General features: G+C 43.9%; 1 pseudogene; it reads right to left on the bottom strand.

Annotated features, from left to right (window-relative positions):
- Positions 1-621: 621 nt before the first annotated feature.
- Eef1e1-ps2 (eukaryotic translation elongation factor 1 epsilon 1, pseudogene 2) lies at positions 622-1,821 on the bottom strand (annotated as a pseudogene).
- Between the last annotated feature and the right edge of the window lie 15,234 nt (positions 1,822-17,055).

Below are 17,055 nucleotides of genomic sequence, written 5' to 3'. Positions count from 1 at the left end.
AGCTCAGAATTTGGGAGCTGAGGCTACCACAGCAAACACTTTTCTATGTCAGCTTATAAGGGCTAAAGCCACAAAACCACAATGAGCTCATAAGCAGGTGCTGGAAGTGCTGCCCAGTGGTCAGCCCTGACTCAAGCCATTTTAGGCACAACAGTTCATATTGACCCTTACTGTTATGGGTCCTACCTGAAGCTTATAGTTGTGGAGTTTCTTAAGATTAACAAGCCTCAGAATATACAGAACATAATAGGGTGTGTGGTCAGCATGGTCTTGCTCTGAGTCAAGATATTTTTCTGTGTCAATAATTGGCAGGCACATTACAGCAACAATATGAAATAGCTGGTGGACATGGGACAAAATGGCTACAGCTATGCTGGGGGACAGGCCTCAAGAGGAAGAAGGAAGGAAGGGAGAGAGTGAGTGAGTGAATGAGTGAGTGAGTGAGTGAGTAACAGAGAGAATCTGTTTTGGCAGCTTCACAGTTCAAAGGGATATGGTGATCACACGGGAAGGCATATCAGGGGTAGCTGGTCACTTCCTACTTTTTTTATTTTTATTTTTAAAACCACATTTAAGGGGTTGGGGATTTAGCTCAGTGATAGAGCGCTTGCCTAGGAAGCGCAAGGCCCTGGGTTCGGTCCCCAGCTCCGAAAAAAAGAACCAAAAAAAAAAAAAAAAAAAACACATTTACTAGCTCACATAAATATTTTGAGAACAAATAAATCTATCTTCCCTTTCTGATTCCTCAACATAATTTGTCATAGATTTTAGTAAATAAACTACAATAAATACCTAAGAGAAAAATGAATTTTAAAAACATGAAAAAGTGAACAGCCAGATGTGACACCAACAGCAATGTTTTTTTTTAAAGTTGAGCCATTGATTTGCAACTGTTATTAAAATCAACTTCGCTCATAAAAAGCGAGATTTGTAATTTGATCGTGATTTATTTGGATAACAGCTGAACTTTTGCATTAAAAATTACAAAGCCTCAACTAAGGGACAAGTAAAACACTCAGACTCAAGCTTACATTTTCACAAGGGACAATGACGTCATATCAATTCACATTAGTACCATGGTCCAGAACACACTTTCCATTTCACTTCTAGTCTGCTGCTGCCCAGCAGGGGCTCCTAGTGGGAGTTGGCATAGAGTCTGTTCTTGATGAAAACAACACTAGACAGATGCTGCCTGATGTCTGGGTAATGTTGAGTGTAGCAAAACCAGAGAGACACATTGAGATATTTCTCCTTTTCTTGAACTGTCAGGTCAACTATAAAGCTGTGGAGCCCGTAGTACAGGAGGATGTCCGCCAGGGTAGTGTTATGTCCTGGACTTTGTCTTCCAGATAGGAGTTGAGATCCTTCAGCAGAGTCTGGTGTCTTCTTTGTGGAGTGCCGATCTACTCGAGTGATCCTGAACTCTAACCACTGCTGAACTAGTCCTTTTCTTCTGCAGTGCTCCCCAGCAAGTGCTCCCTGTTGGCTTGCTTGACCAGATGGGTCGCAAGGGTGCTCAATCCCATTAGACTGGGGCCATTGTTTGTTTGTAGGACTGGAACCTGTTGCTTGCCCTGAGTGCTGTACTTATTCCCCGGCTTCAGTTCCAGATTCTTCTCCAGAAGCCTCAGCTCCTCGGCCGCCGCCATCTTCTGGCCCAGCTCCTCCTACTTTTATTTTTTATTCATCCCAGTCCCCCAGCTCACACTCAGGGTATGTCTTCCCTCCTCGGTTAAGTCTGTCTGCAGATGCTCTTACAAACTCAGAGTCATGTGTTCCTAGGTGATCAAACCAGTCACGTTGACAGTAAAGCTTACCATCACAGCGGGCTTCGTCCAGTCAGTTAAAGACCTGGATAGAGCAAAGGTTGATTTCTATAAACAAGAAATAACTTTTCTAGCAGGCGTCATTGACCCTGGGTCTTGTATTTTCAAATCGGCCTTCCCTTGGTTCTCCATACCAAAGTCCTGCCCTGAACTGTTTGGATTCTCCAGACCGCTTATAATTCAAATTCCTTAAAATATGTCTTTTACAGACACAAATGTCTGTAAACACACACACACACACACACACACACACACACACACACACACACACACTATTAGACTGCTTCTCTAGAGAACCCTGAAGGATAGATTAGGTGGAAGGAACTGGGTGTTAATCCCTAATTATACATTAAAATCCTCAAAGAGGGCTAGGTTGAGATGTGAAGCCTCTGGGGGTAATTACGGTAAAAAGGTGGAGCCTCGTGAATTCGTGCCTTTATAAAATAGGATGAGGCAAGACCCTTTACAGTTTGAGGAGATTTGAGATGACTTTATCTGTAAGACAGAGTCCTGACTAGACACCAAATCTGCCTTTACCTTGGACTCCCTAGTCTCTGGTCCTGAGAAAATTAAATTCTGTGGTTTATAGAGCACCTGGTATGTGGTTTTATTGTGACAGCTCCACAGAATAAGTACCAGTTACACAGCGCCATCCTCAGAACCAGCCAAGAGGTGTCAAATCTTTAGTGGGGGAGGGGGCAGTTGGTTGTTCTGGTTTTCACTTCTGATTCCAGAGCCAACACCCTGTGCTTTGAACTCTTGCGTTTGTGGCCCAGCTTCCCTCTAAGTGGTGTTTTCAATTACCTTTCATCTGCTTCAAGCTTGGATTCTCAGAAACGTCCCCAATCCCACCATGGTGTCTGCTCCTTCCACTGTTTCTTGGCCGCACGTTTTAGTACAGCTGCCAAAAGCCTCTCCCAGACTTCTGGGGGCCTAAATCATTTATGTTTGGGGATCTTCGATGCTCCCTATCAGAAAATGATCAAAGTCAGAGAGCGAAGTTGCTATCTCAGTCTTTACCAAGATCCTCCATGTTCCTTTGTGCCATCTCCTTTTATCCCACCCTTGGGGACACAGTCCTCCCCCTTCTCCAGATATCCTGACTAGATAGTGGACATGCTTTTTTTCCATACAGAGGATCAAAGTCAGAGCCTCACACTTGCCAGGCAGGGTTCTGAGCAGCACCCCACCCTGGACTCACTCTCATAAACACTCGGGGTCATTTTTCTTAAATTCAGACACTGACATTTCCTCAATGTTTTTGCCCTGTGAATAATCACGCCCAGGCATACAGAGCCTTTATCACAGGTACATGTGTTCCCTGCATTCCTAGCTTTTCCAGGACTGTGTCATGAAGGATGCTTGATTTTGTCATAGGTCTTTTCTGCATCTATTGAGGTGATGGTGTTACTTCTGTCTTTGAGTTCATTTATGTGAATTACATTTATTGGTTTGCATGTGTTTAACCATCGCTCTATCTCTGCAATGGAGACTGTAATTGTTTAGGACAAACAATCAATCTTTTGCTGTGATCCTAAACTTCTTTTGCAAGCATTTTATTGAGAGATTTTAATGAGAGATTTGTTCACTATGGAGAGTGGTCTGTGACATTCTTTTTCTCTGATGTCTTTATCTGGTTTGAGCAATGCTTTATAAATGTGTCTCAAGGCCTTCTACTTCACAGAATGACTTGAGTGATAATGATGTCGTAGAACTCTTCAGTGGTCCTGAACTCTTTTAAGTTGGAAGGGATTTTGTTTTTTCTTTTTCTTTAAAAGTTCACATGTTATTTACATATAGGCATACAATAAAATAATTTTTTAAAGTCAATAGACAGCCAGTATATGAAGTTAATCTAGTGTCATAAAATTTCAGCGGGTTGAAACCTCTTGTTCACGCTGTTCTTCAAACTGATGGGATTCCTGCCCTGTGAAGGCTTTAATTCCTTACTTGATAACAGGTGAACAAAACTGATAATGAACTGATAATGTTTTATGTACTACTTAGCAACTTTTTAAAATGCTAAGTGGTATATAAAACACACAGGAGACCATTTGGGCTGGAGGGAGAAGAGTATCAAGGTTGGGAGGCAGGAGAAGGAGGTGGGGAGGGGAATATGTGCAAGCTATAAAGATACACGAGTATGAAAACCTTAATTTTGCATGATACAGTTTTAAAGTAAGAAAACAACGCTAAGTGGTAAATAAAGTTATGAATGTATAGTTGGGAAGACAGTCTGTTATTCAAACTAAGCCCAGTAAAAATTTATACAAAATTTCCTGGAGGGTCCTATGGGGTTCACAGTGACCCAGTGTTCCACATGCAGGCCATAAAGAGGATCAAGAAGTATACGTTGCCATAGAAATGGCCAGTGGGCACCTTGCAGAATGCTTCCCAGTTGATCTAGTAGTTGGTGTGTAGTTGGTAGGAGATGAGACCTATACAGGGAAACAGATGGCAGGGGCTCTACCAGGCTCGATCAGCCAGGGAAATCAAGGCTGGGTAGGTAGGGGTTGTTCAGAAAAGGGCTGTAGATGATGTACAGTGGTGTAGACAACTGGAAGAAAGACGGCAGTAAAAATGGATGTAGAAAATTCACCAAAGAGGATGCCTCCCTTTGGCAGCCATGCTCCAGCCTCACAACTTTGCAGTAGCCCCAACACCAGACCAGCTCATAATCTACCATCGCTGTTCAAAACTTGGAGAGCACCATGTCCCAGGCTCCTAACAGGAGCCTGGGTGTGCTTGTCCAGGCATGGTCTGCTTTGGTCTGAGGGGCTGTTTGCTGTTAACTGCTTCAGCCTCATGCTAGTTACAGATCTGTTTCGTCTGCCTCATCTTGATTTAACTTTGGCGGGTGATATTCATCTAGAAGTTTATATGTTTCGTTTAGATTTTCCAACTTAGTAAAGCATAGGTTTCCTTGGGTATTTCCTTATGGTTTTCTAATTATTGGTATCATTTTTAATATGTCAATTTTCATATCTAAGTTTATTAACTCGGGCTTTCTCTTCCTTTCAGTTAGTTTAGCTAAGGACGTATCGATCTTATTTAACTTTTCAAAGAATCTTCATCTCATGATTCTCAGTGTTGTTTATCATTTCTATTTCATATCTGCCTTGATTTTAGTATCTCTCCCCACCTACCACCTTGGGTTCAGTTTGTTCTTGCTTTTCCAAGGTTTTAATATACACCATTAAGTTATTTGTTTGGTTTTCTCTGACTTTTTTAAATGTAGTTACTTATAACTACAAGCTTTGGTCTTAGGACTACTGCACAGACTCTGGTCAGCTGTGTTAACATTCACACTCAGTTCTAGGAAACTTGGCCATCCAATAGTGTGATGTTACTCTGCATGCATTTGTGTTTTCTTTGGTTTCTCATTAATACCTGGCTTCATCTGACTGTGGTCAGATACCTAAGAAATTATTTCAATTTTCCTATATTTGTGAAGACTTATTTCATGTCCTAAAATACATTCTACTTTGGAGAAAGTTTGTGGGCTCTGGTGAACATGTATTCTTTAGTGTTTAGGCAGCATGTTATGAAAGTGTCTATTACAGTCTGTTATTATTAGTATTCAGTCCAATGTTTCTTTGTTTACTTTTCTGTTTGGATAAGCAAGATATGGGCAGCTGAAGCCTCCCACCTTTCCAGTGTTAGGTTTAAGCTACTAGTATTTGTCTTATGAAATCAGGTGAAACTGTCCTGTTGCACATATGTTTAGAAAGGTAATGTTTTATAATGCATTGTTCATTAAAGAGTATGAAGTGGCCTTCCTTAAACTCTTATTAGAATAGCTGTGCCTGTTTGTTTCCTAGTTTTTATGTGCTTGGAATACTTTGTCAAATCCATTTACCCTAAGGAGATATCTGCATTTGATGGTGAGGTGTGTTTCTCAAAGGAAGCAAAAAGATGGGATTCTGTTGTCCAATCAAATCTGCCAGTTTGTATCTTTCCATTAAAGGAATTCGTACCAATAACAATCAGAGTTGTTACAGGAAGGTGTGTACTATTCCTGTTACTTTCCTGCTCTTGTGGCATTCTTCTCAGATGTCCTTTTGTTACTCTCCTGGTTTTGTTTGAGTTTCTTCCCCCGTAGCCTCTTAAGTGTGTGGGCCTTTCTCAGTATTCCTTCCAGTCCTCTCCATAGAGATAGATGTCTTAGTTGTTGTAAATCCCTTTGATCTGATTTTAACATGGAAAATATTTATTTCTCCTCCAATCACAATGGAGTGTCTTGCTAGGTATAGCATCCTGTTTGCCATTTGCGATCACTGAGAACTTGAAAGCCATCTTTCCAAGCTTCCTGGCATTGAAAGTCTCTATCAGATAGTTAGCTTTTGTTTGCATTGGCCTGCTCTTACACATCACCTGTCCCTCCTCTCTCAGTTTTTAATGTGTTTTCCTTATTCTATGTTCTTAGGGTTTTAACTGTAATATGTTGTGAAGAGTTTTTCCTTGACCTGTCTGTTTTACATTTCATCTGTGTCCTAAACCTTACACCTAGATGGGGATCCCTTCCTCTAGAGTTGAGAAACTTTCTTCTCTGATGGCGTCAGTCTTTTCAAGACACCCGCAAAGTCCTATATCATTCGTTTGTTTGTTTGTTTAAATTTCTCATTGGCTTTCACTGAACACTCAGTTCCTTTGGGACCTGATGCTCTGTTTTCCGTGGGGTTTGTTCTGTTGCTAAGACTTCCTACTGAACTCTTTTCTGGGGTGCTTGTGTACTTCATTTCTACTTCTTTCATTTTTATGTGTTGATTTCATTTCATCCCACTCTGACTTCCCCTTCTACTCGTATCTCTGTTTGGTTCTACTTTCGCATCTTGACTTCCTGATGTCATTCAGATATTTGTTTTTGTTTTCTCAGAGTGCATTCATGTCTACTAGGAGTTGTTTGCACATATTTATAGTTGTTCTTTCGAACTCTTTCTCTGGCAGTTCTTGTGAGTGGTCCTCATTAGAGGCCATTGCTTGCAGCACTGGCAATTTCTGGAGGAGACATGTTGCTTTGGATTTTGTGTTGTTTATATTTATGAACCAAGACTTATATACCTGGAGTTAGTTTATTGGTTGGAATTTTTGTTTTCTGTCTTTTTTAAAAAATTCTTTGAAAATTTCACATATGCCTTACTCTTCTATTGCTGTGAAGAGACACCAAGACCAAGGCATCGCTTATAAAAGACAGTGTTTAATTGGGGCTTGCTTATAGTTTTAAAGAGTTAGTCCATTATCATCATGGCAGGGATGGTACTGGAGAATGAGCTGAGGGCTACATTCTAATCCACAGACAGCAGCAGAGAGAGGGACATTAGGCTTGGCATGAACTTTTAAGACCTCAAAGCACTGCCCCCCACCCAGAACACACCTCTTCCAACAAGAATACACCTACTCCAACTAAGACATACTTCCTAATCCTTCCAAACAATCCATTAACTATAGATGATGCATGCAAATATATGAGTCTGTTGGGGATATGTTTATTCAACCACCATGTGCATATAATATGTCTGTGCATACAATATGTCTTGATCATACTCACCTCTCACTTCTCCCTCTAACAACACCCCTTCCCCCAGGATCCTTCCTTCATAGCTCCCCTTCCTTCATAGCTCCTTCTTGTTTTAAAATCAAGGCATGAAAATTCTGGTTTCTGTGCAGCCTATCATGGACCCCAACATAAAGAAGCAAACATGGAGCCACTTTGAATTTGTGTGAACTTAGGCAGGGCTGGGGGCAGGAGCAGGATGGAACTGACAGAGTTACTGTGGTGTGGCTGGACTGGGGACATGGACATAAAAATTTTTTAGTATCTTAACTGGTCCTGGTTCCATTGTACACCTTCTCTTTTAGGAGAAGGTTTCCTAGATCAGGTCAAGATCTGGCTCTGGCTTGAAGAGCTTTATATACTCTTTCTGAAAAGCATAGTGCAAAATCCAGAATGTTCTTAGACTATGGTATAATGACAAGCACCATCTACAATCAATGTACACAACCCAATAGGCTTTGTATATACCGATAATGAACTTGACAAGAGAGAAAATTTAAAAGTCATGATTACCCAAAGAATTCAAATAAACAGGAGCGAGCCTAACCAAAACAAAGACTTACATGGTGAAAACTAAGACTCGGGAGAAAGAAATTGAATAAGACACAGGTAGTAGAAAGACTCCACATCCATGAATATGAAGAATAAATATTGTGAAAAATAGATGTACTCCTAAAACAGTGTACTGATTCAGTGCAACCTTTATCAAAATACTACTACTAATATTCTTCACAGAAATAGGGAAATAGTTGTATAACTCATGTAAAAGCACAAAGATCCCAAAACAACTCCAACAGAAAGAGCTGTGTTCGAAGCATCATAGGACCTTATTTTAAATTACACTACACAGTCATGGTAACAAAAACTTCACAATATTGACTGGAACAGCCACACAGATCCGAGGAGGAGAACAGAAGGCCCAGAAGAAGCCTTGCAGCTGAAGACGTTTGACTTTTGGCAAAGGCACAAAAGCCACCAGAGGAAAGATGACCTCTTCAGTGAATGGTGCTCAGAAAACAGAATATCCTCAGGCAACAGAATGGAATTAGACACCTATCTCTCATTCTATACACAAACCTATTCAAAGTGGACCAAAGATTTTAATATGAGACCACTAGGGGGAAACACCTTGATACATAAGCACAAAGTTCCCAAATAGGACTCCGACATCTCCGGAAATTAAAGCAAGAAACTGGTGTGCATATCTGCATGAAATTCAAAAAGATTATACATAGCAAAAAATCAACAGAGTGAACAGAGAGCCTTCAGATAGGAGAAAACATTCACTGAGGGATTCATATAATAATATATAAATAACTAAAAAATCATAAAAAAACAAATACAAAACAATCCAAACCAACCAGTAGGCAGACAAATGAATCGAGCAATTTCCAAAGAAGTGCAGTGCTTAAGAAATCATATGAAATATTAAGCATTTATATAACCATCAGGAAATTGTAAGCCAAGATTGCATTAGGATTCCCCTCCTGTACCTATGAGTGGCTGGTGAGGACTAGGCAGGAAGGGAGGGACCTTGCACACCGCTGTTGAGATCACAAATTAGTGAGGCCCTATGGAAGCCCCCAGGAAGCTGAAATAGAACGACCCTGTAAGCCAGCTGTGACTCCCTTGAGCCTGTATGCAAGGGAGTCTAAGCCAGAGAGATTCCCACAAGCCTATGCTGCAGTACAGGTCACAAAAAGCAAGTCATAGACTTGGCATACAGGGTCTTATTCACTCACAAAGAAGAAAAATTCTTTTACAGGAAAGCGGTGGGACCAGAGATCATTGTATCAAGCAAAACAAGCCAGACTCAGGCAAATGTTGCTTGCTTTCTCTTATGAGTGGAAAATTGATTTGTTAACTAAGAAATATGAAAATACAATAGGACAAGCCCTGGGGACTGAGTACGAAGGTGTTAGATCATCTCCAGCAACATCACTGGATGATCCTGTGGTGGGGTGCTTAGGTGGACTTGGGTTGAGTCTTGATCCTGCCACTGTCTGCTGTGACTCACGAGTCTTCCTGTGCACTTTAGTTTCCTCATGCAGAATGAGAGGCGGGAGACAGTACTGGCTCCCTCAGAGGGATGTCCCAGAAATTGGGTTTGCCTCAAATGAGGCTCCAGGAAATGGCAGGCTGTTGGGGTGTGGGGTGGGGTGGGGGTATCCTCTCGGAGACGAGAGAGGAGGAATGGTATAAGGAACTGTCAAAGGGCAGAATTGGGGAGAGGGGAGGATAACATGATTAATGACAATTTTTAAACCGTGCTCTCTTGCATAACTGTAGAAGGATCCACTGGAGATCACTGACCTTAGGCTGACTCATCCCCTGCCTCAGATGGACCAGCCTCATACTTATGCTCCCAAACCCACTTTACCCATGTGGTGGAGGGATGCTGAGTGGTGGCACCACGCACCTAATTCTTATCCTAGCCCACCCTCCTGTACCCAGGTCTTGGGATAATACACAACAGAAAAGTCTCAACACATGCAGTTCCGGAAATGTCCACTGAGTGTCACTGCTGTACCATCTCCCTGCTCTGCTCTTTTTTGTTTCAGGCTATTCCGGTGGTCTTCAACGGGAGCTCACACTTCTCCCAGAAAGAGAGCGATTCCATAGCCCCAGATTTTAACATAATGCCTTCTGCTGCCAGTAATGCCTTCCTGAATCCAGTTCGAGGAACCAAGTTTCTCTCTCTTACAAATTTAAATTTTGGTATCTACGTTTTAGAAAATTTTATTTTCTTTGTAGAAATCAGAAAATCAAATGGAAAATCGGATAGTAACTTCACATACAGACGATTCATCATTGTTATTATGTCATAATCATCTTCCTATGCATCGCTTTTATTTAAAAAGAGTACATATTTTAAAAACAAAAAATGCTATTGTTACGTCATGCTATTATAATTTACATTCTTCCTTGTCTGCAAGTATAGATTTATTCCACCGCGTCCCACTGCGCTGTATCGCAATTATCCAAGCGCATTTCGCAGCCATTCTCATTTTATTAGCACTTTAGAACGTTACTCCCTCTGCTTCTGCTCTTCCTCGTTCTGTGATAAATATGAAAAGAGTGTTGTTGGGAATTATTTTCTCCCGTTCCGTGCTGAAGAGCGCTGGAATCCCCAGTCTTGCCTCCTGGCCTCCATCACCCCTGTAGCTTTCTTCTCAGAGTACTAAGGATGCTCTTGATGCTGATATCAACTCAAACTTGGCTGGTTGGACCCCACCCAACTCCCTGCTCCTGCCCCACCCCCACCCCAGCCAGCTCTAATAATTCTTTGGATGGGTTCCCATCTTCTTGGAATGTCCCCTTTCTTTTGGCTCCAGTGTAGGCTTATTCCTTTTCCAACGTCCTTCATTGCCCTCAGTAAGGAAAATGTACAGAAGCATAGGTGCCGGGGTGACCTTGGCCCCTGGATTTACGGGGCGTTTCAATAGACAGGCCTGGGAAGTGTGTATTCATAAGCACGCGTCTGTGTTGATATTTCTGAGTCAAATCCCAGAATTAATTCGACCTCGTCTTGCCTTTGTCTTGGCACAGCTGCGTGTAGACGGGGGATGTACACCTACTGATGAGGAACCGAGCTGGGGGGGGACAGTCTGTTGCCAAGCAACCACATGGCTTCTCTCACACTGACATCACCGTGGTTGCCCTGCCCCTTTTAAACACTAAGTTTAAAAGTTACTACTGTTGGGGATTTAGCTCAGCGGTAGAGCGCTTGCCTAGGAAGCACAAGGCCCTGGGTTTGGTCCCCAGCTCCAAAAAAAAAAAAAAAAAAGAAAGAAAAAGAAAAAAACAAAAGTTACTACTGCTAACAACAACAAAATTATCCTCCGGAACTCACTTACCTCTTCTCTTTTGGTCTTACAAGGTTATAAAGCTATTTGAAACCACAATCCGACATGTGGTTGGGCATTATTTGGGGGCAGGGAGGCTTATTTTTAACTTCAGAGTTTCCCCTTTTCTGTAGACTTAGTTCTGTTTTTCAAACATTTAAACATTCATAGGTTTCGAAAGTTAAACATATTTAGCTCTTGTATATATATTTATTTACATTTATAATTACAATTATATATATGGAAATTATATATATGGAAGATACCTTCAAGGGAGCATAATGCTGCTATCCCTTAACAACTTGTCTCTGGACCCACACAGCTCTTGGCTAGCCTCAAACTCCCGAGCACCTCCACATGCATTTGCACATGCGTGAAAAAGATCCTCCAAGGTTTTCTTCCATCTGTAAAGTTACCAGAAATCTAAAAGTCTAACCCCTCTGAAGAACCTATTTTTCTTAGACTTTGTTGGTGGGGTCCATGGCAGAATTTGACAGCCTTTGATGAGTTAGATAAAGCTTTACTCTTGAACCCAGCAATCCTGAATCTAAGGTTCACCAAGAAGTTTCAGTCCATAGACACCACTCGATATGCACGGGGCTTCTTCCTGGGAAACTTCTTGCTAAATAGTCAGGCTGTCTGTCAGAGGTTGTGGGAGGCCTGAGCCCAGTTCCATCCACCAAATAGAGAACCAGGAGCAGTTAAGAGTGCTGGACAGAGGGACTGGCAGGACATGCAGGCAACCGACGACTAACTGGTCAATGACTCGGAGGTGACTAATGTTACAAAAAGGCAAAACAAAAGCACTAGGGAAACAGGGCACTGGCTGTGTTGAGAGACAGTGTCATCTATTCTTGAAAAACCATTTCTTTGCCTTTTTCTTTTCCAGTCTTATGAAGTTATAAAGCTATTCTTGTCATTCTGAGGAACACTGTTCACCTTAGAGAAATGGTTTCCTATTGGCCTGGAGATCACCACTTAGGGAAGGTTATCTGGTCACCTAGCACAGAGGAGTCCTGTCTCCGTCTCCCAGCTCTGGGATTAGAAGAGTGCACCATCACGCCCAGTTCTGGGATCAAACCCAGGTCCTAGTGTCTGCAAGGCAAGTGTTTTCCTGGATGAGCCATCTCCACGGCCCCCTGGAGAGTCTTATTTGAAGGGTTGGACCAAGCCACTGGCCATGTAGATCTATTCATAATCACTACTGGTGACTTTCATGTATAACCAGAGTTGAGCATCTTTGAGTCAAATGTGCCAAATTTCCTTGCTGTTTAAATAAGGATGCCAACACTGCATATCATTAACAGTCTTGTAGGTTGATTGATTAGTTGGCTGGCTGGGGAACGGGGGAGTATTTTTCATTTTGTTTTGATTTTTAAGTCATGATCTATATAGCCCAGCTGGGCTGGAGCTTACTATGTAGTTTAGATTAGGCTGCAACTCTCAATCCTCCTGTCTCCACTTTCCAGTGTCACTCCAGGTCTATGCTACTGTACCCAGCTAAAAAGTAGTTTTTCTGCCTGCTAATTTGCCACCAGTCTTTTCCTGTTACATGTACCCACTGCCTCCTAGCCTAGGCTTGTCCTTCCTCCCTCTTCTGAAAGGTCACAGGGTCTTGACTTACCTGGGTTGGGGGAGGGGTTGGAAGCACACGCTGATTTGGATGCTGAGTGACTGGTGGAGTTTTCTTATGACAAAGACCTGTGTCCAGGATGGGATAGGCCACACGCTTCCCTCTGGCCCTTGTGGTCTAGAACCAGATCTTGCCTGCTTCTCTCTCCCTGTTCCCTATCATCTGCATTGTCTACATTTGATATGGCCAATAAGTGAGGCTTGGAAATTTCTCTTCCTAGTCTGGGAAATATGGAGGCTAAGAGTCTGCATGAGACTTGGCTGTGCAGAATACCATGCGCTTCTATTTATCAGCTCCTCCCAGAGTCTAACCTGATCTTCCTGACACTGCCATTGTGGCCATTCTTTGCAGCTGCCTTTCCAACCAGCAGATAATATTCGCAAGCCAGAAAAGAGAGCTGTCTTCAACAGTTAGTACCAGCTAGCAGTTTTCCCACAGCCCTCCACCCCCAAGAGCATGGAGAGAGTACTGGTCAGACCTGGCATTGGAGAAGTCTGGCATAGTTGGCACAAGAAGAGCAGCATCCACCCGGAGTCTTACCAAGAAAGGTACTACCACCGTCACCCCTTAGGCTGTTAAGTACGTTTCCTGTAGACCTCCAGGCATCTTAAGACTGTGACCTTAAGGACACAGCTTGGGAGAACACACTGTTCATTTCTTTGAGGTTGGTTATATCAGTCCTTGCCCCAGCAAGAGTGCAGATCTCAGGGTACCTTTCCAAAGACACTCTAGGATATCAGTTACTTAATTCATCTCACATGGTGCCCATCAGGACACTGGGAGTTGGGATAAAGGGCTCTCAGAGGCATACCATAATACACTCTATCTGTAGGATGCCTGCATTTGGATGTATGTGATTAAGGCAGGCACATTTCCCTGTGGAAGGACAGCCCCTTAGCTGTCATCCTCCTTTTGGAGCCAAGTTCCGTGTGATTCTTCATTCACAGTTTTGAGCCCCAGTAAAACTCTGTGGATATGGATGTATACTTTCTCCAGGGCCTCCCTGCCTGCCTTCCAGAGATGGAGATGACGATCATTCTCTATAACGTGTTCCCGGGAAAGGGGGTGTATTGCTTCCTCTCCTAAGTGCCACCCCAAGTCTATACCTGCCGAGACAAGAGTAGCCTTCTGCCGTGAAAAATGTTGGATGGCACTCTGACCCCCATAACCTATATCTTGTGAGTATAGTGTTCCTGGGAGCTCTTCTTGAGAGTCCCTAAACCCCTTGAGTCAAGAGTTTGGCTTCTCCTAGCTCCTTATCTTACCACCTCCAGCCTAGGGCCAAGCCCACAAAGTTTCTTTAAAACTTGACTCTGTGAGAATGTGTCTCCAGAATGTAGAACTCAAGTCCTAGAGCACACAGGACATCCACATTCCAAGATACTTTCCTGAAAGTATTTTCTTCTCTCCTCAGATATTTCAGGAGCCTGAGAGAGTGAGCTAGATGGAGCAGGTGATGAGCCATTTCCTGCATGCCTTATGTTGAAAAGGTAGAGCTAAGGCAGAATCCCAAGGTCATGTGTGTCTGGAGGCTGGGGATAGTTTGGGGCCTCCCAACTTTTGCTCAACAACTCTGGGCCAGCCTTGCTCACAATGTTGATACCAGGCTAATGGCACAGTGAAGGGTCCTGTTCCTCTCTGCCATTGGAGGGAGGGTGAACAAAGAGATAGACTTCTGGCAACCTGGGCCAGTAGGTAGTGTCTTCTCTATTGAAACTGGGACCCTCGGTAGTTTGCACTGCTTGCTCTGGGTCCATGGGAACCTCTGGATTTGGTTCTCTGGAGCAGTCGGGATTGGAACAGTATCATTGATCCAGGTCAATGGCCTGAAATTGTAATAGCCTTTCCTGGAGGGAGGTAGAGTGAGTAAGTTAGAGGCATAGTGGGAGGAGGGTGACTGCACAGAGAGAGGAGGGTGACTGCACAGAGGGAGGAGGGTGACTGCACAGTGGGAGGAGGGTGACTGCACAGTGGGAGGAGGGTGACTGCACAGTGGGAGGAGGGTGACTGCACAGAGGGAGGAGGGTGACTGCACAGAGGGAGGAGGGTGACTGCACAGAGGGAAGAGGATGGCTGCACAGAGGGAGGAGGGTGACTGCACAGAGGGAAGAGGATGGCTGCACAGAGGGAGGAGGGTGACTGCACAGAGGGAGGAGGGTGACTGCACAGAGGGAGGAGGGTGACTGCACAGAGGGAGGAGGGTGACTGCACAGAGGGAGGAGGGTGACTGCACAGAGGGAGGAGGGTGACTGCACAGAGGGAGGAGGGTGACTGCACAGAGGGAGGAGGGTGACTGCACAGTGGGAGGAGGGCATAAAACACAGCAGATGATGATGTGTGCTGAAAATCCTGAGGACCTAACCCTGCATGCCTGTCATCTTTTGTCACACCCCAATTGTATGGCAATGACAGACATTCCCCCACCCTATATCTAGTTTCAGGGGCTACAAGAGGACATCTTTTCCCTGTGAGTGTGTTTGGGGTTGTATAAGCCAAGAAAAGAGGGCTGTGATGGTTTGTACATACTTGGCGCAGGAAGTGGCACTATTAGGAGGTGACCCTGTTGGTGTAGTTGTGTCACTGTGGGTGTGGGCTTTAAGACCCTACTCCTAGCTGCCCAGAAGCCAGTAATCTGCTAGCAGCCTTCATATGAAGATGTAGAACTCTTAGCTTCTCCTGCACCATGTCTGCCTGGATGCTGCCATGTTCCTGCCTTGATGATAATGGACTGAACCTCTGAGCCTGTAAGCCAGCCCCAATTAAATGTTGTCCTAATCAGAGTTTCCTTAGTCATGGTGTCAGTTCACAGCAGTAAACCCTGACTAAGACAAGGGCCAAGGGGAAGAACTATGTTACTCTGAGGGTTGGGACAGGAAGGCTCTCTGTCAGTGGTTCTCAACCTATGGGTCACGACCCCTTTGGAACTGAATGACCCTTTCACAGGGGTTGCCTAAGACCTTTGGAAAGCACAGGTATTTACATTACAACTGATAACAGAAGCAAAATCACAGTTATGAAGTAGCAGCAAAAAATTAATTTTATTTATGGCTAGGGGTCACCACAACATGAGGAACTGTATGAAAGAACTGCAGCTTAGGAAGGTTGAGAACCACTGCTCTACGCTATGACTCTCTGCTGTACACACGTGTTCTGACTATTATGAAAGTTTTGAGGTATACTCCTTGCCCCTTACCTATTAAACTAGCTACTGGCCTGGGCCAATGAACTGTCTTAGTGTTTCTCTGAAGCCTGGGACACCAGGCAGGTAAAAATCAATCCTGATTAGCTATCTCCTTTGTCCTTTCTACTTAGGACCACCAATTATACCTCCCCTGCACTCTTCACCCTAAAGTTGTTGATGTCAGAGCTTTGTGAAGGCTGATAACCAATCCATGGTAAGCCTGGACTCTAGCACAGAGGGACAGATGAATGGATGGAAGAAGCAAGGGATTTGTCCTATTAAAACTGTCACCTGAAGGCCAAGGAAGGGGGGACTAATGGACACACAGTGTAGGAAGCAGGCTTAACTCCAAGCCCAGCTTCTATGCTCACCCAGGCAAGGTCACCAGGCAAAAGAAGGCCTTTCCTGAAGTCCCCTTCCTGGGATACCCTCCTACTGGCATAGCCATGTGGGAGAAGCCACCTTTGACCCTGTCTTTGCTGCTGTACAGAAGGTTGGGGCTACCCTTTCCTCCTCATGAACTGCCCTGGCTCATCATATGACTTCTCACAGCCCCCACACCCCCGATGGTTGGCCATCTTCCTGCCTGGTGCACACTCTTACTTTGCCCTGTGTGCTTGCCAGCGCCTTTATCTTGACCCTGGGAAAGTAAAGGCATCGCTAAGCCCACATTAGCTTCCTAGAGACACCAGCCACTGGGGCACAGACTTACACAGAGAAGACAGGAGGAGCAAATCCAGCAACCCCTGCAAGAACAGCAAGGAGTAGACTCATTTGCTTAGGCCAGGATGGCTGCCCCTGGACTAGATTCTCCCCATTCATCATGGTCCAGAGGCAGCTTCCTGCTAGGGCCTTTGTAGGAGGGAGTAGGAAAAGCAACACTCCCATTCTCAGAAGCCTCCTCATCCAGCCTCTGTTTTTTCCAGCTAAAACCAGTTGTTCTACACATCTCACATCTTGCCAAAATTGCAGATGTCCCCACTTCCAAATCACTGACATTCATAGAGTGCCATATA

This window comes from Rattus norvegicus, chromosome 4 (genome assembly GCF_036323735.1).
Source record: "Rattus norvegicus strain BN/NHsdMcwi chromosome 4, GRCr8, whole genome shotgun sequence".
Taxonomy (NCBI): domain Eukaryota; kingdom Metazoa; phylum Chordata; class Mammalia; order Rodentia; family Muridae; genus Rattus; species Rattus norvegicus.
The sequence above is the reverse complement of the archived record's forward strand: the minus strand, read 5'-3'. Positions and strand labels throughout refer to the sequence as shown.